Raw genomic sequence first — 25,074 nt, forward strand, 5'->3', positions numbered from 1 at the left:
GAAAGCGAACACAGACCAGGAGGCAGGGACTTCTAGGGGAAGCGAGGCCTTCATGCGGGAAGCCTTGACTCCTCACGTGCTCCCCGGGATCAGCTTCGACCCCACCACCCAGTCTTCTGCTGGTGTCACTCTTCCACCTGGCCCAGAACAGGAGGCTCCTTCCCAACATGCAGAATGCCTTGCACGTGATCGATGGGCCTGTGCTCACTGTGACATAGGCAGGGCCGGATTTATGTATAGGCTAAGTAGGCAGAAGCCATGGGCCTCTAGATCTAGGGGGCCTCGCTAGCCTGCCTGCTCCCCAGCGCCGCAGACAGTCTTCCCTCTCCCCAAATTGCAAACCCAAGACTTCATGCAGGGCATTTCTCCCCCATTTCAATGACATTTTGCTTCAAAAGGAAAGGTGGACTTGGAGAAGGCAAGCAAAATGCGAGGGAGATAGTGAAAGATACAGGAAATTGAATGCAGATTTCCAAAAAATAGCAAGGAGAGACAGGAGGGCCTTCTTAAACGAGCAATGCAAAGAAATAGAGGAAAACAACAGAATGGGAAGAACCAGAGATCTGTTCAAGAAAACTGGAGCTATGAAAGGAACATTTCATACAAAGAGTACCATAATAAAGGACAAAGGTGGAAAGACCCTCACAGAAGCAGAAGACGTCAAGAAGAGGTGGCAAGAATACACAGAGGAATTATACCAGAAAGATATGGATGTCTCATACACCCCAGGTAGTGTGGTTGCTGACCTTGAGCCTGACATCCTGGAGAGCAAAGTCAAATGGGCCTTAGAAAGCACTGCTAATAACAAGGCCAGTGGAAGTGATGGTATTCCAGCTGAACTATTAAATTTTGTTAAAGATGATGCTGTTAAGGTGCTACACGCAATATGCCAGCAAGTTTGGAAAACTCAGCAGTGGCCAGAGGATTGGAGAAGACCAGTCTACCTCCTTTAGAGGAAAAGGCCTTGAGGGGAGGACCTCTTGCCTCCACAATCCTTCCTAAACATGCATAAGCTGAGAGGCAATTGTCCGGCAAATGTGGTGCTGTGGGGAGGCAGGAACATTTTCCTGCAGTTAAGTATTTTCTAAGTTCCTTTCCCGAAACTTCCCCAAACGGTTCTGAAGCCTGTTACAGGAAAGTCCGAGGGCTCTCTTGGACAAATGAAGACACCGACCAGAGCAATTCAGAGCAAAACAGCAGCCAGTAGGCTCGGTCTTTATTCAAGAAAAGACTGTCGCGACAGGACTCCCACCGCCCACGAGGTGAAGCAAGATGGAAGCCCCGAACAAAGGGAGACCCTAACTTTTATTAGTTGCTAATCCCCTATGCTACACCCCCAGAATTACATCACATTTACATCATGATTACATTAATATTAGGAGGAGTCGAGGAGGGGCTACACAGGTAATCTGAGTGACCTGACACCTGGTCGGAGCCTCCTCTCCCCTCCCCATATGAGTTATTTACAAGAACAAAAGAGAAGGGCGAAGTTTCCTGCCCCCTGAGGGGAATCCGGTCAGAGTCCTTTTGTGCGAGTCCGCATGGAATACACTAAAGGGTGCAGTTTATTGTGTCCTTGATAGCCTTCTGTCTGAGCCCATCATGATGGCTATCAAGGTAGTCACGTCCGCTGAGAAGGGCCGCTGACTACGTGACCGCTCGGTCAAGGGATTATGGCTGCCCCACATCAGGTCACCCCCCTTTGATAGTCCTTGTAATATGTAGCAAAATAAAAGTGGTCCGGTGAAAATCCGATGTACGGCTGATTTTTGGTGAATTTATAAAGAATATTGTCCTTGAAGTTCAAAGTACTTTCGCCTTTCGGAAGTTACTTGCTACATTTTGATTACATCAGTCACGGTCAATTAAACTCGGAAACATTGTATCGAGAGCTGTCAAAAGGTGAGGAAAAGGCGCTTGCAGCCTGCAGTACCAGCGTGGCCGCCGCAAGGGGCGCTGTTCGGCAATGTTGATTGGCTGAGGCGGCCGCCGTTTGACCTAAAGTTCAGGCGGCCGGTCTACTCACAATAAAGATAGGGCGATGCGGAGCGCTGTAGAGAAGAGCTGTCAGACTAGCGCTTCCTTATTTACGGAAGGCTGTTAAGAGATGGCCCTCTAAAGGGACATCTCTGGGGTCAGGGAGGGGAGCTGCGTGCATGTGTGAGTGTGGTGCTTGTGCGTTACACGTGTTAATGGAGGGGGGGGGTGATTTCCGGCGACAAGCCTCTCTAACCTCAGAAGTCTTTTCCTCTCTCGGGAATTCTGGGATTCGAGGATAACTTCATGGAGAAGGAAAGAAACCTGCAGAATCAGCAAATGGGGAGCCTCCACCCCCACCGCTGCCACCAAGCAGGCTGTAAGTTGCCTTAGAGGTGTACTGTGCCCTCCCGCCTCCTTGCTTTGAAGGACTACTTGAGTTGTGTTCTCATCTCCCTGAGGCGTATCCGTGACAAGGAGAGCATGAGCAAGAAGCAACCCCAATGACCCACACTATGCGCCAGCTCTTTGTGCCTTCCACACATCCGCAGTCCGGACAGAGAGAGGGACTCATCCAGCACGTCCTCGCCAAGAGAGAGAAGGAATATGTCAACACCCAGAATTTCAGCTCAGATCATGCCAAAGTGCAAAGACCAGTGGAACCACCACAGCATAAGAGGCCTGAGAGAGGCTTCCGGGACACGGCTGCTGCTGCTGCTGCTTGCGTGAGTGTTGGGAGGACCGCTCCCTCTCCTGCCAACTCCATCCGGCCTAGGGGGCGGGGCCTGCACTACCACTACAGTTTAGAGCAGCTACCAGCAGCAATGGACACAATGGTTTTAAATGTTTTAATCGCTTTTAATTTGCAGCACTTTAAATGGTGGTTGTTTTTTTTTATAATATTATATTATTTCATTACTTTATTTTTGCTTGGGGTGGGATAAGCATTTAGTCAGGGCTATTGTTTCTTGCTTTGTTTTGTTTTGTTCTGTTCTGTTTTGTTTTATTATTATTATTATTCTGTTAAATTATTATATAGTTTGTATTTTGCCTTTTAAGGGGAAGGGTCATGGCTGCCTGGGAGTGGGCCTCAGCCAATAGATTGGGTGGGGCAGGTTCCACAGGGGGAGATGTATTGGGACACCCGATCTCAGTGATCACGGGCAGGAGGAGGAATTATGCTAAGACCAGACCATGTCATTACCGAGGAGGCAGGTTTAGTCGTTGTTTGAGGACTATCCCTGCCTCCAGGTCTGGTCCTGACCGGAAGGATACAGTAATCAGCAAGGGAAACCCACATGACCTGAAGGTGTTGCTGTGCAATGCCAGGTCAATGATGAATAAAACCACTGCCATCCACGACCTGATTGTGGATGGAGGATTTGATCTGGCATGTGTGACAGAGACCTGGTTGGATGAAGCAGATGGGCCTGTCCTTGCCGCTGCTTGCCCACCAGGTTTCTCTTACGCACAGCAACCCAGGCCATGTGGGCGGGGGGGGGGGGGGGTTGCAGTGATTTTTAGGAAGTCATTAGTCTGCACCAGGCGTCCTATTGGGAAGACCCAGTTTTCTGAGTGCATGTTCTGGAAGTTGGGCAATAGGGGCAGTACAGGATTCCTACTGGTGTACCGACCTCCCCGCTGCACCAAGGATTCCCTGCCCGAGCTGCTTCAGGTCGTGGCGGATATGCTCCTGGAGACACCTAGCTTGGTTGTCCTGGGGGATTTTAACATCCATGCCGACACGACCTTACAAGGGGCCGCTCGGGACTTCGTGGAAAGCATGGCCTCCATGGGGCTGTCCCTGAATAAGTCTGGCCCAACTCATAGCCACGGACATGCCTTAGACTTGGTGTTTACCTCTACGGATGTTGGTGATCTGACATTAACTAAAAGCGAAACAAAAGAAGTGCCATGGTCAGATCACTTCCTGGTGCAACTGGACTTCTCCGCAACCCTTCCCCTACGCAGGGAGGTGGGACCGATTCGGATGGTCCGCCCCCGCCACTTAAGGGATCCAATTGGCTTCCAGAGAGTGGTAGGGGATGCTTTATCCCAAGTTGATGGCCTTTCAGCTGATTCCCTGGTGGCACGCTGGAATGCGGAGTTAACCAGGGCTATTGACTGTCTGGCTCCGAAGCACCCTCTCCGATTGCATGGAGCCCGGACAGCCCCGTGGTTTTCCCCGGAGCTGAGGGTGATGAAACAATCGTTGAGACGGCTAGAGCGCCAGTGGCGGAAAACTCATTCTGAATCAGACCGGACACGGGTTAGAGCTCAACGTCGAGCCTACCAAGTGGCAATGGCGACGGCGAAGAGGGCCTTCTTCGCCGCCTCCATTGCATCTGCAGAAAACAGCAGCAGGAGACTTTTTCAGGTGGTTCGCAATCTATCAGAACCACCTGTACCACCGGGGCCTGGTAGGGACCCCAAGACCTCCTGCAATGCTTTTGCAAAGTTTTTTGCGAATAAAATCGCTCAGATTCAGAAGGAGCTAGACTCCACCGTGGGAGCAGGGCCAGGGCGGGAGAGTGCTAGAGTTCTGTCTGGTCCTGTTACATGGGATCAATTCCAATCTGTTACCTCCGAGGATGTGGACAGGCTGCTTGGACGAGTGAAACCGACCACCTGTCTCCCTGATCCTTGCCCATCCTGGCTGATAAAAGCGAGCCGGGAAGGGCTGGACGATGGGCTCTGCGGGGTGGTGAATGGCCAACTATCGCCCAGTCTCAAATCTGCCATTCTTGGGCAAGGTGATTGAGCGGGTGGTTGCTGAACAACTCCAAGCACGCCTGGAGGAAACGGACCATTTGGATCCCTTCCAATCGGGATTCAGGCCTCACCATGGGACTGAAACTGCCTTGGTCGCGCTGGTTGATGATCTCCGGCGGGCTAGGGACAAAGGTGAGAGCTGTTTCCTAGTTCTGCTGGATCTCTCAGCGGCCTTTGACACCATCGACCATAACATCCTTCTGGACCGTCTAGAGGGGCTGGGAGCTGGGGGCACTGTCATACCGTGGTTCCGCTCCTTCCTCCTGGGCCGTGTTCAGAAGGTGGTGGTGGGGGGTGAGTGTTCAGACCCCTGGGCTCTCACTTGTGGGGTGCCTCAGGGTTCTGTCCTCTCCCCCATGCTTTTTAATATCTATATGAAGCCGCTGGGAGAGATCATCAGGGGGTTTGGACTGGGTGTTCATCAGTATGCAGATGACACCCAGCTCTACCTCTCCTTTAAATCAGAACCAGTGAAGGCGGTGAAGGTCCTGTGTGAGTGCCTGGAGGCGGTTGGAGGTTGGATGGCGGCTAACAGATTGAGGTTGAATCCTGACAAGACAGAAGTACTGTTTTGGGGGGACAGGAGGCGGGCAGGTGTGGAGGATTCCCTGGTCCTGAATGGGGTAACTGTGCCCCTGAAGGACCAGGTGCGAAGCCTGGGAGTCATTTTGGACTCACAGCTGTCCATGGAGGCGCAGATTAACTCTGTGTCCAGGGCAGCTGTCTACCAGCTCCAACTGGTACGCAGGCTAAGACCCTCCCTGCCCGCGGACTGTCTCATCAGAGTGGTGCATGCTCTAGTTATCTCCCGCTTGGACTACTGCAACGCGCTCTACGTGGGGCTACCTTTGAAGGTGACCCGGAAACTGCAATTAATCCAGAATGCGGCAGCTAGACTGGTGACTGGGAGTGGCCACCGGGACCACATAACACCGATTCTGAGAGATCTGCATTGGCTCCCAGTACGTTTCCGAGCACGATTCAAAGTGTTGGTGCTGACCTTTAAAGCCCTAAACGGCCTCGGTCCTGTATACCTGAAGGAGCGTCTCCACCCCCATCGTTCAGCCCGGACACTGAGATCCAGCGCCGAGGGCCTTCTGGCGGTTCCCTCATTGCGAGAAGTGAGGCTACAGGGAACCAGACAGAGGGCCTTCTCGGTAGTGGCGCCCGCCCTGTGGAACGCCCTCCCATCAGATGTCAAAGAGATAAAGAATTACCTGACGTTCAGAAGACATCTTAAGGCAGCCCTGTTCAGGGAAGTTTTTAATATGTAATGCTGTACTGTTTTTAACACTGATTGGGAGCCGCCCAGAGTGGCTGGGGAAACTCAGCCAGATGGGCGGGGTATAAATAATAAATTATTATTATTATTATTATTATTATTATTATTATTATTATTATAACCTGTATCAGAGTTGGGGCTGGAGAAAGCGACATCTACATGACAGCTTTATTGTTGGGTGCCAGGCAAAGTCTGTCCTGTTCACTCAGGCCACATGGGTGGGTAATTGAAAGTATTAGTTGTGGTGGGCAATTTCCCTTGGTGCCACATACTGAACCGTGGCTTCATATTATGAGCAGGACGGCAGCCTCTCCTCCAGGTTTGCACACCTCTCCCCCACCCCAAGCCTATTGGGAAGCTTCCACTTGGATTTTAAATTAACCACAGTTTGGTGTGTCCAGATCCTAAGGTGGTTCATTTGACCAGCTTTGTAAACCCACGATTGGAAATGGGCTTGTTTCAAGGAGCCATGGTTCAAATGAAGCGGTTTGTGCAGCTTCAGACATTGTGACAAGATGCAGTTAATCCAAAACTGAAGCAAAACCTTTGGAACTCCTCCTAAAAGCTGTGCTGGAGGAAAGGGAGGTGTGACACCCCCCCCCCCAACACTTGGTGTGGGTCATCCTTATAATGCTAAGCTTACTACTTCAAACAAAGTTTTTGAGTTTTTGCTTTGGTTATTTCCTCGTACTGTTAGTAGTAAGGTAAAGTTAAAGGGACCCCTGACCATTAGGTCCAGTCGTGACCGACTCTGGGGTTGCGGCGCTCATCTCGCTTTACTGGCCGAGGGAGCTGGTGTGCAGCTTCTGGGTCATGTGGCCAGCAGGACTAAGCCGCTTCTGGTGAACCAGAGCAGCACACGGAAATGCCGTTTACCTTCCCGCCGGAGCGGCACCTATTGATCTACTTGCACTTGGACGTGCTTTTGAACTGCTAGGTTGGCAGGAGCAGGGACCGAGCAACGGGAGCTCACCCCGTCACGGAGATTCGAACCGCCGGCCTTCTGATCTGCAAGTGCTAGGCTCTGTGGTTTAACCCACAGCGCCACCCGTGTCCCACTGTTAGTAGTACCCAGTGGCCATTTGTTTTTCATGTCTCCTTTTATGATATGTTTATCAGTATGTGGTTAGCAGCTTCAGATGCTACTGTTTTAAAGAGGCTGTTTAGCTTGCTCTTTTTACCCCTTTACTAGACAGGCTGTATTTCTGTGCTGTTTTCAGAGTCGGGAATGCCCATTCCTTCATGGCCAGCATGGAAACACAGAAGGCTAGCCTTTTAGGAGGTTTGCAAAGAGGACAAGGGTGTTACGGGGTAATCTTCTAGCAAACAAGCTTGGCACAACAGATCTGAGAGGTGGTTTTCTGCTCCCGGAAAGCCAGCCTGGAAACCAGGTTGCCAGGTGAAGGAAGAATGGAGAGATCAACCAACTCACTTGCCTTCAAAGAATTTCTGGTTGCCTGTGGCTACTGGGATAGTGCTTAGATATCAGGCTGGCTGACACATCTTAAAAAATACAAGGGAAAAGCTTTTTTTCTTTCATTAGCAAAGCTCCTTTGGGGCCCCGAATAGCTAAGCTGAGGAAGAAGTGGCTGGTATTACTTGTTTGTTCTTGGTCCTGATCTTGCCTGCCCTTGCACACTCCTGTTGTCTTTGCATATTTGACCAGCACGTCTGTTCCGATTGGAGTCCTATTCCTGCACTTCCACATCCTTCTCTTTGGCACTTGGGCATTCGGTTCCAGGAGCTGGACCTGAGCACAGAGGCTTTCTTCTACTTGGACTCGACAAAGGAGCAAGAGTGGCTGACAGCTGTGGAAAAGGCTTTGCGTTCCAAATCCAAGAAAGTAAGTCCAACCCCACCCATTTCTTCAGCAGCCAGACAGCTGTCAGGAGCTGGAGTGAGGAGGAGGAGGAGGAGGAGGAGGTCAGCAAGAAAAAACACCTGGTGTCAGTGGTGTTTTATTCAAAAGAAGCCCACATTCTTTATTCAAAGAAACCCAAACCGTGCAGGCCTCGTGATCACAGAAACCTTTCCCAACAGGTCTTGCCCCAGTGAGGTAGTTGTGAAGGCTGAAGGTTGCTACCCACCCACCACTCTCTGAAGTCTCCTCCTCCCCCTGGTCCTTCCCAAGCATCCTGAGACTCTGACACCTTGCCTGTCTTTGCTCCCTCCTCTTAATTTCTCTGTGTTCTGGGAGACCAGCAGGGAGGGGAGCTGATCGCAGCAGGATGGGGAGACCCCCTGGCTTCTTCAGCAGCCTGCCTGATCTCTGCCTCTTGACCCCCGCCTCCAGCCTCCACTTCTGCCTCGGATTCTGGGCTGCTGTTTGCCACAGAATCTTCCTGCCCTCCTGCCTCTTCAGTTTCCAACACCTCCTCTTGCTCACAGTCTGCTCCCTCTTCTCCCTCGGACGACCCCCCACCAGTTCCCTGGCTCTGAGCCTTCTTCCCTTGGGGGATCCCCAGTTGGTGCCACCTGCCACTCCTATCTGCATCCAGCCGGCCCAGGACAGCAAGCAATGAACAGAGCTGGTAGACATCCCAGTACCTTGCATCTTCTAGGTGCAGCTGGTGCTCATCTTTGTCAGGAAGGACCAGCTCAGCCGCATCAAGGAAGTGATGAGGGAGACAGTGGCCACAGGCATCATGGGGAAGATGGGGAGTAGACCCTGACAGCGGAATTCCCTACGTCGATCTTTCTGTCTGTCTGTCTGTCTGTCTGTCTGTTTTTCTAATCTCTGCCAACCAGTTCCCCCTCTTTCCTGCTTGCTCACTAACAGCCATCTTTGCTCCGCCCCTGCAGGGTAACAAGGGGTGTGTGGCCGTGAGGCTTGTCTGCAACAATACCAGCTTCTGCATGGTCAATTCCCACCTTGCTGCCCACGTGGAAGACTTCGGGCGCCGAAACCAGGATTACAAGGATATCGGTGCCCAGATGAGCTTCCTGCCCCCTGACCAGGGTCTGCCGCAGCTGACAATCATGAAACACGAGTGCGTTTCGAGGGCTTGGAGGGAGAGAGCCTTGGCTGATGTAACTTGCTGGTCTCCGCTATCTGGAGAAGCAAATTGAGTCACGTTTCTGTAACTTTCCTGCCTGTGTGTAGCTCAGGGTAGGCAGCATTTGTTGTTGTTTAGTCGTTTAGTCGTGTCCGCCTCTTCGTGACCCCCTGGACCAGAGCACGCCAGGCCCTCCTGTCTTCCACTGCCTCCCGCAGTTTGGTCAAACTCATGCTGGTAGCTTCGAGAACACTGTCCCACCATCTCGTCCTCTGTCGTCCCCTTCTCCTTGTGCCCTCCATCTTTCCCAACATCAGAGTCTTTTCTCTTTTTTAAAGAAATAATTATTAAAGTTTTACAAAAACATAAGTACAAAAATACATGAAAAAATAAAAATAAAAATACAACATACAAAAGACAAAAGACAAAAAGAAAATAAGAAAAAATAAAAACAAATCTGTTTTTTTATAACTTTAAACTCATTTGCTTGTTTCCTTGACCTCCTCTCACCTCCCCTTTTTGTATCCCCTTTACATAATCAAATCAGCAAATCCTTACCCTCATTCATTGTCTTATCTCTATATCTTAACATATTATAACTCTTTATTTCCAACCATTATCAATTCATTTTTGCATATTCTTAATAACTTTGTTGCTAATGCCACTTATTTTCAATCCAACATCATTTTAACATTCGTTAATTTTACAGTGTTTCTGCAAATAGTCTTTAAATTTCTTCCAGTCTTCTTCCACCAACTCTTCTCCCAGGTCTCGTATTCTGCCAGTCATTTCCGCCAATTCCATATAGTCCATCACCTTCATCTGCCACTCTTCCAGGGTGGGTAAATCTTGTGTCTTCCAATACTTTGCAATAAGTATTCTTGCTGCTGTTGTTGCATACATGAAAAAAGCTCTATCCTTCTTTGGCACCAATTGGCCGACTATGCCCAGGAGGAAGGCCTCTGGTTTCTTCAGGAAGGTATATTTAAATACCTTTTTCATTTCATTATAGATCATCTCCCAGAAGGCCTTAATCTTTGGGCACGTCCACCAAAGGTGAAAGAATGTACCTTCATTTTCTTTACATTTCCAACATTTATTGTTGGGCAAATGATATATTTTTGCAAGCTTGACTGGTGTCATGTACCACCTGTATATCATTTTCATAATATTCTCTCTCAATGCATTACATGCCATGCCATAAATTTCATACCGGTGGTCCACAATTGTTCCCAGTCAGCAAACATAATGTTATGACCAATGTCTTGTGCCCATTTAATCATAGCAGATTTAACCATTTCATCCTGCGTATTCCATTTTAACAGCAAGTTATACATTCTTGAAAGTATCTTAGTTTTGGGATCTAACAGTTCTGTTTCCAATTTTGATTTTTCCACCTGGAAGCCATTTTTTTTGTCCAAATTATAGGCCTCTCTTATTTGGTAATAATGAAGCCAGTCTTGCACTTTATCTTTTAATTTCTCAAAACTCTGCAATTTCAATTTGTCTCCTTCTTGTTCCAATATTTCCCAATATTGCGGCCATTTGGCCTCCATATTGAGTTTTTTCTGAGCCTTTGCTTCCATTGGTGACAACCACCTTGGGGTTTTATTTTCCAGTAAGTCTTTGTATCTTATCCAGACATTAAACAATGCTTTCCTGACAATATGGTTTTTAAATGCTTTATGTGCTTTAACCTTGTCGTACCACAAATATGCATGCCACCCAAAAACATTGTTGAAACCTTCTAAGTCCAAAATGTCTGTGTTCTCAAGAAGCAGCCAATCTCTCAACCAGCAGAATGCTGCTGATTCATAGTAAAGTTTAAGGTCTGGCAGGGCAAATCCACCTCTTTCCTTTGCGTCAGTTAGTATTTTAAATTTTATTCTGGGCTTCTTGCCCTGCCAGACAAATCTAGAAATGTCTTTCTGCCACTTCTTGAAACAGTCCATCTTGTCCAGAATTTGCAATGACTGAAACAAAAATAACATTTTTGGCAATACATTCATCCATCAGAGTCTTTTCCAGGGAGTCTTCTCTTCTCATAGAATCATAGAGTTGGAAGAGACCACAAGGGCCATCGAGTCCAACCCCCTGCCAAGCAGGAAAGACCATCAGAGCACTCCTGACATATGGTTGTCAAGCCTCTGCTTAAAGACCTCCAAAGAAGGAGACTCCACCACACTCCTTGGCAGCAAATTCCACTGTCGAACAGCTCTTACTGTCAGGAAGTTCTTCCTAATGTTTAGGTGGAATCTTCTTTCTTGTAGTTTGGATCCATTGGCCACTCATGAGGTGGCCAAAGTCTTGGAGCCTCAGCTTCAGGATCTGTCCTTCCAGTGAGCACTCAGGGCTGATTTCCTTCAGAATGGAGAGGTTTGATCTTCTTGCAGTCCTTGGGACTCTCAAGAGTCTCCTCCGGCACCAGAATTCAAAAGCATCAATTCTTCGGTGATCAGCCTTCTTTATGGCAGGCAGCATTGTGCTCTCCAAATGTTGATTGACCAAAATTCCCATAATTGCTAAGAATTGGCCTTGCTGACGGGCTCATGAGAGTTCCACTTCAGCAACACCAGGAGGGTGCAGTGTCGGCGATCCCTGCTGCTGCAGCTGCACCACTAAGGTTTCTACTAGAGCAGCCAGGAGAGAGCAACATAAACCGAGTGGCAGAGATGTATTAGATGAGATTATAGCAAATGTGGGCAACTTCTCCAGTGATCGGGGTGGGAGTTGCAGTTTGTTAAGGGCAGTAACGCGAAAGCAGAGCGGCCATTTTGCATGGAGAAGGTTCCCGGCTCAGTCACCAGTGTGTGCAGCTAGGGCTGGGCATGATCTCTGCCTGAAAGCTGCTGCCAGTCCATGTAGTCCGTCCTGAGCTTGATGGGTCAATGGTCTGCCTCAATATAAGGTCGCTTCCCATGTTCCTGTGTACTACAGCAGGGTTTGGAGGGCCACAAGCGCCCTGCCCATGAATTCAAGAACCAGGGGAAATTCTAAAAGTCTTTGCTGAAAGGACATCAAAGCAGGGGCCAGGTGAACCTCTTTGGGAGATTATTCTGAAAGGTCGGGTGCCATGACTGAAAAGGCCCTGCCATGCTTGAAAGAGCAGGAGTTCCCTGGGAAAGGGATTCTAGTCAGTGGAGAGGCAGTGCAAACATAAGTGGGCCTTCTTCTGGTACCCTTTCCCCAAACCTTGAAACACTTGAAAGGCCAAATGGGATGCTCTGAATTGGGCCTGGAAGCAGTTCAAGAGCCAGTCTAGTTCACAGAGCACTAGCCTAATATGATCATACTGCCCAATCCTAGTTATCAGTCTTACTACATATTGCAGGAAGTGGCAGCAGGCTGCCTCCCAACCCCCGACCCCCGACCCCGTGAGCTAGCCTGTAGCTGTGGTTGCTTTGCTTTTTTCCAGCATTGTCATCTGATCACTAAAAATGAGCTTCAGAGACTTCTGACCTACGACCAGGTGAGAGACATCTTTGTGTTATATGTGGTGGTTTAGGATATTGCCCTGTTTATTTCCTTTGTCTGGGATACCCCAGCCTAGGCTAGAGAAACCACTTTCAGGCAGTTAGGAGCAAAGTGTAGCTATAACATAGGATGACTGCGACTTCTACAAATGCTTTTTAAGGTTGCCGGTTTGTGCAACCTGAATTAGAAGCAAGTCCCAATTAAGTTGGAGGGTTGCCTTGGAATAAGTAGGACTGCTCTGCCGTTTCCCAGTTAGAGGGCTTTCCTAGCTCAGCACACGCTCCAGATGTTGTTGGACTCCCATCAGCCCCAGCATAGCTGCTGTCCAGCAATATCGAAAGGTCTAAGGTTTCCTGCTCTAGGTTTTGCATCTGTCTGGAAAATCTGCGTTGCTCACATGTTCTTATCAGCAGAGACTTCCATTAAGTCCAATTAAATTGCTGGTGCTTTTTGTTTTACATTTTTCTCTCCAAGGTTTGTGTGTTCATCATGTTGACGACCTTTCTCCCACTTGGCATAAGGAGCATTGGTATTTTGTGTTGAAACAGGCCTGATTGCTGCACCTTACGGTGGATTTAAACTCTGTGAGCGTAGTCGTGCCTTAGCCCTTTGAGAAGGATGCTGCAAGGAAGGCAAGGGGGGGACTTCCAACATATGCAAAACCATCATAAAACATTAAAAACTTCCCTAAAGGCTGTATAGTTACTTATCTCCTTGACATCTGACGGGAGGGTGTCCCACAGGGCAGGTGCCACTACTCAGAAGGCCCTCTGCCTGGTTCCCTGTAACTTCGCTTCTCACAGTGAGGAAAAGGCCAGAAGGCCCTCGGTGCTGGACCCTGATGCCTGGGCTGAACAATGGGGATGGAGACACTCTTTCAGGGCTGAGGCCATTTAGGGCTTTAAAGGTTGGCGCCAACACTGAGAATTGTGCTCAGAAACGTCCTGGGAGCCAACGTAGGATGCAAAAGGGTGGTTTTGCAGTTGCTCTTAGTGTCGGGGGTGTATTCTGGTGGTTGTTAACAGTTTGTATGGATTATTGGTACATATAAGATTGTCTATTGGAGGTATAGCTAACCTGTGGTCTGCCGGATGTTACTGAGCTGCAGTTCCTGTTGGCTCCAGCCATCATGGCCAGTAATCAGGGATGATGGGAATTGTAGTTCTGCAGCATTGTGAGGGCCACGTGTCTGCTACTCCTGAGTTAGAGGATTTTCCTGTCGTGTGATGCAGCAAAGTAATTTAAGATGACATGGGGCAAAAATGCACAAGCATCCTGTACCTTTAAGAATTGGGTATAAGATAGGATCTCAGCAGGTATACCCCTTTTTTGCACTTGGCTAACCTACTAGTAGGGACGCGGGTGGCGCTGTGGGTTAAACCACAGAGCCTAGGGCTTGCCGATCAGAAGGTCAGCGGTTCGAATCCCCGCGACGGGGTGAGCTCCCCTTGCTCTGTCCCTGCTCCTGCCAACCTAGCAGTTTGAAAGCACGTCCAAGTGCAAGTAGATCAATAGGTACCGCTCTGGCGGGAAGGTAAACGCTGTTTCTGTGTGCTGTTCTGGTTCACCAGAAGCGGCTTAGTCATGCTGGCCACATGACCCGGAAGCTGTACGCCGGCTCCCTCGGCCAATAACGCGAGATGAGCGCCGCAACCCCAGAGTCGGTCACGACTGGACCTAATGGTCAGGGGTCCCTTTACCTTTACCTTTAACCTACTAGTACTTCACCTTGGTCTTCCAGCACAACAGTGGCTGTTAATAGACTCCATTGTCAGGCAACAGGGGGTCTTCTGCTTCTCTGCTGATAAGCGATTTCTTTTTGGCTTTAGCTAAACATTCAGCGTACCCAAAAGACAGCTTTTGCTGATTTCACAGAGGGAGAGATCAAGTTCATCCCGACGTACAAATTCGACTCTAAAACAGATCCTGCTTGATAGTTGAGCCTTTGTAAGTAAGTCCTCTCAATCATTCTTCTGCAAGGCTTGTTTGTTTTTCCTAGTCTGCTGAGATGCTAGTAGTGTCCTGCCTTTCCATCCTCCTGAGCAGGCTAGTAAAACATATATTTTAAACATGGCTTTCTGCTAAGCAAGCTGTTGGAGGAGGGCTAGAGTTGAGGGCTGGACGGACTTCCTTTCCTCTGCAGCCAGAATGGACACCAAGCCACGGAGGAAGAGAGAGATCCAGCTCTCCTTCACCTGCTCACTTTGCTTGCATGGAATTCCCGGTTGCCAAAGGCTGCTAGGCGAGTTGTGAAATGCAAGGCTGTGATATGTTGTCTTCCTCAAGCCATCCCTGCTCAAAGTCTCTGGAAATGTTTTGGCTCCTTTTCCACAAGCAGCCTTTCCCCCACATTTGTCCTGATAATCAGCATCCTGTTTCATGGCGTGTTTAAGCAGAGAATCCTGTTTGTGTCAAGGAAGTCTGGGAATGAGACTTGGTGCTCTCTCAAGATGAGTCTGCCAGGGCATAAGAGCATGAGAGCAGCCCTGCTGGATCAGGCCATTGGTCCATCTGGCCCAGCATCCTGTTCTCACATTGGCCAATGAGATGCCTCTCGGGCAGCCCACAAACAGGACCTGGGTGCAACAGCACGCTCCCCTCCTCCAAGCCATACTGCTTCTCTTGGTGGAGTATGTTCTCTGGCCATTATGGCTAGTAGCCATTGAGCCTCACCATCCAGGATGTGGCATATTCTTGTGGTTCTTGACAACTGTCAGAAGCCACCTAGGCCTGCTAGTTTCATTGCTCTTGCTGTGGTAATGGGGAAATCAAAAGGACAGGCGGAACATGTAGTGACGAAGCCGGAAAACGGCAGGCTCCTTTGGGCAGCATTTCAGGTGCCAGAAAGGGTCTTTTGGATCACTGAAAAAATAGTGTCTGAACAAGAATAACGGGGCCCCTTGCTTTGGGGAAGGATCATCATTTGGTGGTGTGCCATATGCTTTGTATGCAGAGTCTCAAGTTGAAAGGCACCTCCACCTGAAAAAGGATTGGGCCACAGAGAGCTGCTGCCAGCCAGAGGAGACTTAATTAATGAATTGTGGGGTTGGAAGGGATCACGAGGGTCATCTCGTCCAATCCCTTGCAATGTAGGAATCCAAACTGGGGGAGGTCAGAAAATCATTCTGACCTGGTAGAAGGCAGCTTTTGATTTCCTGACAACTCTCTCCATGAGGCAAAATGCCTGCACACCTGCAAGGTCCGCCCCTTCAGAAGTTGGACTCCCAAGCCCCATCATCTCCAGCTCTTGACCGTGGTCAAGATCACAGGCCGTGTGTGGAGCCAAAGTTTGACTGTGTGAGCCTTGTGTGTTGCCTCAGCCAGTCCAACTGTCTCCTTGCAGTGGGAAGTGCCGTGTGCCAGCATGGTGTGAGCCAATCCTCTGGCGAGGAGGCAGCGTGAATCAGCTCAGCTACCGAAGCCACATGGAATTGAAAAGGAGCGACCACAAGCCCGCCAGCTCCCTCTTCCTCACAGGGTAACACCTGCCCTGGCCAGGGCTATCGTCTATTCAGGCTTTTTAGTTGCCTGCTATGTGGCACCTCCTCGAATCTGGGCAGGCCCTGACCAACAACCAGGCCCCTTTCCACAGAGCTCCTCCTTGGCCAATGACTTCCGGTGCAAGGAGTGGGCAGGTTTTGGCTCTGTTAAATCCCTAGGCTTCCATTCTCCACTGTTCTGAGTACACGCTGCTCCTGCAGGCATGGCAGACCACATGGGCTGAACTGTATACCTTAACCGTTGGCTCCATTCATGCAATGGAGCTTCTGTGGTACTTGGCTTGGAGCATTGGGCTTCAGCCCATTGGCTCTGGAAGTCACAGCCGCTGCCATCCTGGGGAAGCTCTCAGAGTTACAGTACTTGCCTCTTTCAGGGCTGGGAACAGGGGGTGCATCAGGCCTTATTGCTCTTAACTCATGCCCCCCCTTTTTAGTCCATAGCCCCAACAAATGTGCTCTGCCCCCCCCCCCCCGATAGGTGAAGGTTGTGGATGACCGACGGTACCGGAAAGTGATTGAGGATATTGTTCAGTTGATGGACAGGATGGAGAACGAATTCCTTCCCTCCCTGGAGGGAGGTAAGGACGAATAGGATCCTCTCCAACCCCTTAAAGAGGGTTTGCTGCAAAAAGACCAGGGGGGAAAGAAGGCCTTGGCCCATCTAGCTCAGTCTTGAGCGGTTCCCCAGGATTTCCGGGGGATCTCTCCCAGCCCTACCTGAAGATGCTGGGGATAGAACCTGGGACCTTTGCATGCAAGGCAGATGCCCTTCCACTGAGCGGCAGCCTCTTCCTCTTCCTCGCAGGCAAAGACTCCAGGGGTCGCCAGCGTGGTGCCCTCCAGATGCTGGACTACAACTCCCATCATCCCCAGCCAACATGGCCAGTGGCAAGTGCAGCAATATCTGGAGAGCCCCACGTGGACCTGTTGCATGTGCAGTCCCCTAAATGAGAGGCCGGGGCCAAGGACAAACTTCCCCCTGGAGCATGTTTCCTTGCCTCTGCTGAAGGCAAACACTCTCTTTCCTCCCCCCCCCCCCGTTTTGCTCTGCAGTTTCCGTTTGAGAATGTGAAGTTCTGGCAGCTGCAGAAGGAGAGGTTCCAGATCACAAACAACGGGCAGGTCACCCTCCACTTCTCCTTTATCCCCCAGCTCAGTGACAGCCAGTATTGGAAGCCATGGCTTCGCGCTGAGCCCTGCGAGGGATACTTGGAGCCCTGCGCGTCTCTCTCTGGAATCAGAGAACTGTAGAGTTGGAAAGGGACCCCAAGGCTCATCTAGGGAAGGCCTTCCTTTTCCCCTCCTCTTCCCAACCCTCCTCCCTCAAACCTTGGGAGTTTGGTAGAGCAGGGGAGGCTTAACATTTGTGGGCTGCATTGCCCCATGCTCAAGCCTCCAAGGGCCACACGTCAAAGCAGCTGAGCCCAAAGTGTAAAAGTGTGTGTGACCAGCTTTAAACAAAGACACACAGACAAATGAATTGAAGCCAAGCAATGCTGGAGGGTCCCCAAACACCTTTTGGCATCGCAGGGAACCAGTGAGAGCAGTCCGTCCAAAAATTACTTTTTAAAAATAATAATCGTATTTTTATGTTGTGGAGGCACAAAAATATCTTGGGGAACATATAGAACTAGCCAAACCTTTAAAAACTCAATGAAATGTAAACTAAAAAAGAAAGTTACATTGGGGGCGCAAAAATCCTTTCCCTTTTGATATTCTTTTGTTAGGATCACTTTCTCTCACCCCCCAGTATCCTGTCACCATCTTCTGTGCAGCTGCTGCTTTGGAGGACTAGAGAGGAAAGTGGGGTGGGGGTGGGAACTGAGTCGCTTCTTCTCCTAATTCTTGAAGTTAAGGTTTGCCCCATACACCTGTGAGAACAGGATGCTGTACTAGATGGGCCGTTGGCCTGATCCAGCAGCCTCCTATTGTGTCCTTCTGTTCAATTCTTCACCGTCTTCACTTTTAATTTACAGACAAGGCAACTTGGCTGTGCCCAAGAGTGTATCTACCTGACCTCCTCCCGTTTTAGGTGAGACGGTGGACATTTCCCTGGATGTGTACGTCAGCAAGGAAGAGAAGATTGAGGCTATCTTTGTCCTTCACCTTGACCCTGGCAAGGACTATTTCCTCACCATCGGTGGGAGCTACCTACCAAGCTGCTTCGGGACCTCCTTGGAAGCCTTGTGCTGGATGAGGCAGCCGCTTGGCGGAGTTCCCGTCACCAGACTTATTGACCTGGTAGGGAAAGGGGTTGATTTACCTGGCAGGTTCATGTGCTGGATGTCTACCCTTCCCACTCTGCTTGCCTGCTTGGAAAACAGCTGCTCTTCCACTCAGCAATGTGGGGGCTGGGGGTCCTCCGCTGCATTCAGCTTCAGCTTCTGTAGCTCTGCATCCGCTTCCTGTGTGCTGTTCATGCCCTTTGTTTGCCTTGACTGAGTCATCCCAGGTTCTGGTCCTCCCACCTGCCCTTTCGCAGGGCCACTGAACCGTGTGCATTTCCCTGCCATCTGCCCAGATTCTGTTCAGCCAATGGGCTGTTTCTTTCTCTTCTCAGGGCCTGTGCCATTAACACCCTTGGTTGTCTGTTGCTCTTGCCTTCCTCCTCTGATCTCAGGGAGAAGACGGCTTCCTAGAAAAGGTAACAGTTGGTTTGCTATCCTCTAGATGTTCTTGTAGCGGGCTCAAAGCAGGTTTACACGGGGGTTGCGTTCCGAGGTGCCGTGCATTTAAATGAAATTGCGTATATTGGGGGCAGCATTGGAAAAGCCTGCAAACACCCTCTAAACTCCCGGAAGCCCTTTTGAAAGGCCTTTTGAAAACCAGCAGCCTCCCTGCAAAACTCCTTGCTCCAACTCTCCACAGGTCTGAAAGGTCGGTGCCAAAGCTCCTGGGAGGGAGTCGAGATGCTGTTTCCATGCCACTTTGCCGCTTTTGTGCTTTTGGGGGGGGGACATTTTTGCCCCCTCCAGTGCCCCTTCCAGCTCTGCGGCAGTGTGCATGTGCCTCGAAGGCACGTAAATGGAGTTGCCCTTGTCAACGATCAGCAGCTGCTCCATGCAGTGGCAGCTGGTCCCTTAGGGCAAACCAGGCACTACCCCACCAACCGGACTTTCCTCTCAGGTACCCGCACCTGCCTGCCTTCTGACTCAAATCCAGTCCAGGTGGTGGCTCTAGCTCTCTGCTTTGGTCTCTCCCCTAGTCTCAACGTGGCCCTTGTAGAACTCGGCAGAGGAGAACGGAGACGAAACCAGAATTTGCCATCGCTGCTTGACTCTGGGTCCGCTTGCGATTGGCAGCACGGGAGGCAGAAAGCCCAGTCTCATGATGCAGGCGCCAGCCCCCTCTGGCCCCAAGAGCCAGTTTTCTCCTTGTCTCTGTGCTCAGCAACTGCTGCACAGGCTGTGCCACTCTGGCTTACTCTCACCACCTGAGCACTGGCATTTGGGAAGCGGTAGTGGCTGCTTTGGGGTGGCTCAGGGAAATGTCACTCCTCTCGAAATCAGATCAACTTGGGTGTATTATCCTAGCCACAAGGAGACCGTGGTGACTGTCAATTTGGACAGCTGTAGACATTTAGAATCATGGAGGATATGTTGATCAGTGGCTCCGGTCAGGGCTATTTCTTGCCACTATTATCACAAACCACATGCTTTTGATTACCAGTTTCTGGGGAACATGATGGACAGAGTGCTCTTGTCCCCGTGTCCCTATGGACTCCCAAGGGCATGTGGTTGGCCATTGTGGGAACAGAATGCTGATCTAACCCAGCAAGGCTCCTGTGTTCTTTAGCATGCACCAGCTACTCTTGCACTAAGACTCTGATACAGCATGTGTCATTCCCCACACCAATACTCACTCTCTCTCTCTCTCTCTCTCTCTCTCTCTCTCTCTCTCTCTCTCTCTGTCTCTCTCTCTCTCTCTCTCCAGGGGCGGGGAGTATTGGCGGGGGGGGGGGAGGGGGGATGAACTGGGTCCTAATCAACAGCTGCCCTGGGGATGAGGGGATCAAATTCTCCATCCTTGCCAACTCCTTTTGTAGCACCTCTGCTTGTGGTTAACGCTTAGCTGGAATGAAATATTCAACGCAGCAATAGAGAAATTAAAATATTAATTTATTTGTCAGACAAATAAATGAGAGGCTCAGTGGTATATGGTTACCAAGCTCTGGCCTGGCCTCCTGCCATCCTGGCCAGCACTTATATTCCCTTAATCCAGCCCCCTTTGCTCCTCCTGTGGCTGCCTCTGTCCAATCAGCCTGGTTGAAATTCCTATTGGCTGTTTGGTAGAACCAATCACAAAAGATACACCCACAAAAGATACACCCATTTCCTTGCCCTTATAAGGGAGACAAAGAGCTATATATATGACAAATAAGTAATAATATATCTTACATGGAATCTTAATTACCAGCTCACCTCTTGCCCTCCTTGCCCTATTGCCTTCTAAAACAAATGTTTAATCTTACATTTTTATGTTCAACAGATGTCAAGGATCTTGAGTTCACATCAACATTGAAAGATTTCCTTCATTTAAGGTTTCTAAACAAATGCCTGACAACTATATATCAAGAGTGCTTGGATGGCGTCTTCTGTCTGGCAGGGGGGCTAGGCTGGTGGCTGACTTAATTTCAGGATAAATACAACTCTTACAACCATATGAAATAAGAATCTAGCATTCCTTAAATCCTTTGCATAATTACATTTAAGCCAATATATTTAAGCTATTATATTTCATACATTATCATAGGTAGCCTCTTAAAAGAATAAAGCTTCTCAAAGTAAAAAGGAAGGAACTCAGTAAAAAAACAGCTTTTAAAAAGAAACCTCTTCAGTTTACACCTCCCCCTTTCACCCCCCTTTCCAGCCTAAAAATAAAGTAGAAAGAAGCTTCTTCTCCAGCCAAGCCAGTTGCCTTTTCCCAACATTTATTGCCCTTTTTAACTCTCTCAGTTTAAGAAAGAAACAGCTTTAGAAAAGACTTTTCAAAAATGCTCTCTTTTCTGTCAGCTAAATGTTTTAAAAGATTTCCCAAAAAATACTCTCATTCTTCCAGCCAAGTCAGTTGTCTTTTTCACTGCTCTTGGCCTTTCAACCTTAGGAAGAAGATATGGCTCATTTTACTGGGAGGCACATTGGTATTATTTTACTATTTACTCATTCCTAATTGTGTTTTCTCAGCCTGCAAGGGCAGCATATGTAATTTCCCCTTTTTATGACTTTGAGAATTGTTTTTCTACTATAAATCAATGGGGCCCTCTTGTCTTAGGAGAAAAGCCAAGGTTTTTTCTCTGCCTGGCATGAAACATTTGAAAATCCTTTTTTTAAAGCTCATTTTTAAATACAAGCAAGCCTTAATAAAATATATAAGCTTTGATAAAAATGCAGGCTTATCATTAGATGCCTCATTCCCCCCTTTCAAGCTCAAGGACCTTCATCCCAAGTGTCCTTGATAGCTTGACCTTCATCATATTCCTGAGGTAAAGCTCTGTATAGGGCCATGATATGAGGTAGAGTTTCATTTGAAACCATCTTGCTAATTGTACTTCTAAAACATGAAATTATACATGGCATCATACATAAAACCATTACTACTACTGTCAAGAAAAACAAGCAAGACAATAGTATCCCTTTGAGTCCTGTGACATTAGGTAACCAATTGGTGAGCCATCCCATATCCCATCCTTCCCATGTTTGTACTGGGACATGTGCTATATTCTCCATCTTTGTGGCCAACACACGGATTGCCTCACCATTATCTGAAATGTTAAAGCAACAGGCATTCCCTGTCAAGTTCAAGACTCCACATAGGCCTCCCTGCCTGGCAAGTACATAATCCATTCCCATTTTCAGCTGCAAAATGGCGGCTCTACTTTCATCCAACTGTTGTGCAATAAGTCTCAAACTCTGGGCCGTTGCATTGGTTACAAGTTCCACTACTGCTTGCAATCGAATTATTCTATTTAGATTATAAATAGGATCCCGTGCCCCTTGTATGAGCTCACCAGGATTCCAGGAGGCAGGATCATAATAGGCTATAATGCGCTCTGGTGGCCAATCATCAGTACCGCTCCAACTTTGGGTACTTCCTCCTGCTATATGAGAAATATCAGCGTTTCTTCGTGTACGCTTGACCGAACTAGTGGGCATAATCCACATTGGTGGTAATACCCAACCCAAGAAACAAGTCCCACTCCATTTGGAAGGGAGTTTCTTGTATGCCCATTCTCCACATATCCACCACAACCATCGGGTCTGAGGTTTTTGGTACGTGGAGTGCATAAGGCGAAATATCAAAAGGGGTAGAGAGTTCACAGTGCAGTATGTTAGATTGCCTTTTTCTGTCACAGTTATGTTCCACACCACTTTCCATGCATGAATAAAAGGAGGTGCACAGGGCAAGGTATTCCGAGTTCGATACGTAGTACCGTTTGCCCAGGTTTGACTATTCTTAATATAATCCCAAGTATAGTGGCAATGAGAAGAGCCTATCATGGTAGGATCAGCTGCATCTGATGATTTATGCACACAGATTTCCCCTTGCACAGGTATAACTCGTATTGGTTTAGTTGAGTTCCAACCGGGGAAATTCTGTACTTCTGTTTGGTGTGGCATTTCGCTTACCATACCAATGGCACTTAATGGTATTGGTAATAAGGGCATACCTCCCTCTGAATCATCTGGCCCAAGAGAGCAAACAAGGCAATTAGTCCTATTTGCAACATTGGCTACCATCTCAGCTAAGCCTACCCACATATTGTGGTCATGGCGGAATCCATATTTAGCAAATTTGGTCAGATTCATGGACCCTTCCCCTTCCCAAGGGATCAGGATTAATAATGAAATCATGTTGATGTCTAGCATATGCATTCCTTCCACAAAAGATTACCTTATTGTGATAGCAAATAATTATTAGCCCCAATATAATTCCCCCAATGACAGAAATGGGGAACCACCAAGACCAAAACATATATCCCGAGGATCCCCAATGAGTAATATCACTTATAATTGTTCCACAAGGGGGCAGTCAATCGATTGTATAAGAGAATCTTCCCGTTCACAGTCGCTGGTTCAGACGCTCCTCAAGCTTCAGGCGTGCGCAGGTCAGCCAGCTTCCAGGTAGTGGCTGCAGCAGGCCGGTCGTCAAATGTTGCCCGTGACCTAGCCCGTTCCCGGTAGGGCTAGATACAGGGGTTTTTGGAGAGAGTCAGTTTTAAAGGATTAGAGGGGTCACCTTTGCACGTCCAACTGCCTTCAGACTTCTTCAAACGAGAGTGATGAATCCAGGGGGTCACCTCAGCTACCTTCACCGCTGTTGGAGTAGAGAGCAAGACGGTGTAAGGTCCACGCCATTTAGGTGCAAGTGGATCGCGTTTCCACTCTTTCACCCATACGCTATCGCCAGCCTGGAACTGATGAATCGGCTCGGCAATGCTGCACGGCGTGCGTTCGAGGGCCCACCTGTTAAGAGAAACAAAAACACGGGAGAGAGATTGCACTTGTCCCTGTGTCACATAGTCTCCTATTTGTTTAAGATCAGCTGGAATATCCTGAACAAAGGAGGGCGGTCTCCCATACAGGAGCTCAAAAGGTGACAACTTAAGTCTTTTTGTGGGTGCACACCTAACACGAAACAGTGTTATGGGTAACACATCTACCCATCCCAATCCCGTTTCCTGGGTTAATTTTGCCAATTGGGTTTTCAGAGTCCGATTCATTCTTTCAGTTTTCCCTGAACTCTGAGGCCTATATGCTGCATGCAGTCTCCATTTTACTTGTAGGACTCGACATACTTCTTGTACTACTTGATCAATGAACGCTGGCCCATTATCACTTCCAATGCATCTAGGTAATCCAAACCTCGGGATCAATTCAGTGAGGAGTCTCTTAGTTACCTCTCGTGCCTTTTCAGTTCGGGTGGGAAAAGCTTCAACCCATCCGGTAAGAGTATCTACAAACACAAGGAGATACTTGAATCCCTTAGAAGGGACCAGCTCTGTGAAGTCCACAATTAGGCTTTCCATGGGGACGTATCCCACATGCTGAATTCCAGGAGGTTGTACCGGTCCCTGCCTGGGATTGTTTTTAGCACAAAGAACACATTTCTGTGAAATGCAAGTTGCTAATTGTGATAGATTAATAATATACAACTTCCGACTGAGACTCTCTCTGGTTGCAGTACCGCCAAGGTGAGTAGATTCATGATAATTTCTTACAATTGTGCCTGCTAGATGATGAGGTACATAAATCCTATTGTCCGGCAGGATCATCCAACCGTCCTTCACAACCGCTCCTTCCTGTTCAGCCCACTTCCTCTCTTCTGGGGTATAGTGAGGTTTAACTTCTTCTGGAACTACCTCTGGTATGAGGGCTGCTATAAATCCTCCCACAGGCTTTTGGGCTGCCTCTCGGGCTGCTTTGTCAGCAGCATGATTTCCTCTGGTTATTGGATCCCTTCCTCGTCCATGACCTTTGCAGTGCATTACAGCAATCTGTTCTGGAGCCCATACTGCTTCTAACAGGATTTCTACTTCAGGTCCATATTTCAAGGCCTTCCCGTGGGCTCCGATTAGACCTCTTTCTTTCCATAGAGCTCCATGTGCATGCAGGGTTAAGAAGGCATATTTAGAATCAGTATAGATGTTTGCCTTACATCCAGCTGCCAACTGCAGAGCTCTAGTTAAGCCTATAAGTTCAGCCTTTTGTGCTGAGGTGCCAGCAGGCAAAACTTCAGCTTCCACAACTTCCTCATTGGTGACCACAGCATATCCTGCTCGTCTGGCACCTTCATGCAGGTAACTGCTACCATCCGTATAATATACAACATCTGGATTTTTCAATGGCTCATCTTTCAGATCAGGTCTACTGGAATAAACTTCATCCATTATTTGGAGACAATCATGTGATTCTTCATCATCTACCTCTGGTAGGGGCAGCAAAGTCGCTGGATTGAGCATATTCACTACTCGTAGATGAATCCTGGGATTTTCACACAATAGGCCTTGGTATCTAGCCATCCTTGGGTTCGTTAGCCAATAACTACCCTTATATTCCATGAGTGTCAGAACAGC

At 48.7% G+C, this 25,074-nt stretch overlaps 1 pseudogene across 1 annotated transcript in view; it reads left to right on the forward strand.

The window, feature by feature from the left end:
- Positions 1-25,074, forward strand: part of LOC309361280 (inositol polyphosphate 5-phosphatase OCRL-like) — a 49,056-nt pseudogene that overhangs the window by 17,149 nt on the left and 6,833 nt on the right. Inside the window, exons 2-11 of the transcript in view lie at positions 7,773-7,874; positions 8,593-8,692; positions 8,811-9,061; positions 12,443-12,496; positions 14,331-14,434; positions 15,845-15,979; positions 16,480-16,590; positions 17,055-17,220; positions 18,034-18,242; positions 18,622-18,645. The product of the transcript in view is annotated as an inositol polyphosphate 5-phosphatase OCRL-like (transcript). The remainder of the gene's footprint in view (positions 1-7,772; positions 7,875-8,592; positions 8,693-8,810; positions 9,062-12,442; positions 12,497-14,330; positions 14,435-15,844; positions 15,980-16,479; positions 16,591-17,054; positions 17,221-18,033; positions 18,243-18,621; positions 18,646-25,074) is intronic.

This window comes from Podarcis melisellensis (assembly GCF_964234715.1).
Source record: "Podarcis melisellensis genome assembly, chromosome: W".
NCBI classification, from domain to species: Eukaryota; Metazoa; Chordata; class Lepidosauria; order Squamata; family Lacertidae; genus Podarcis; species Podarcis melisellensis.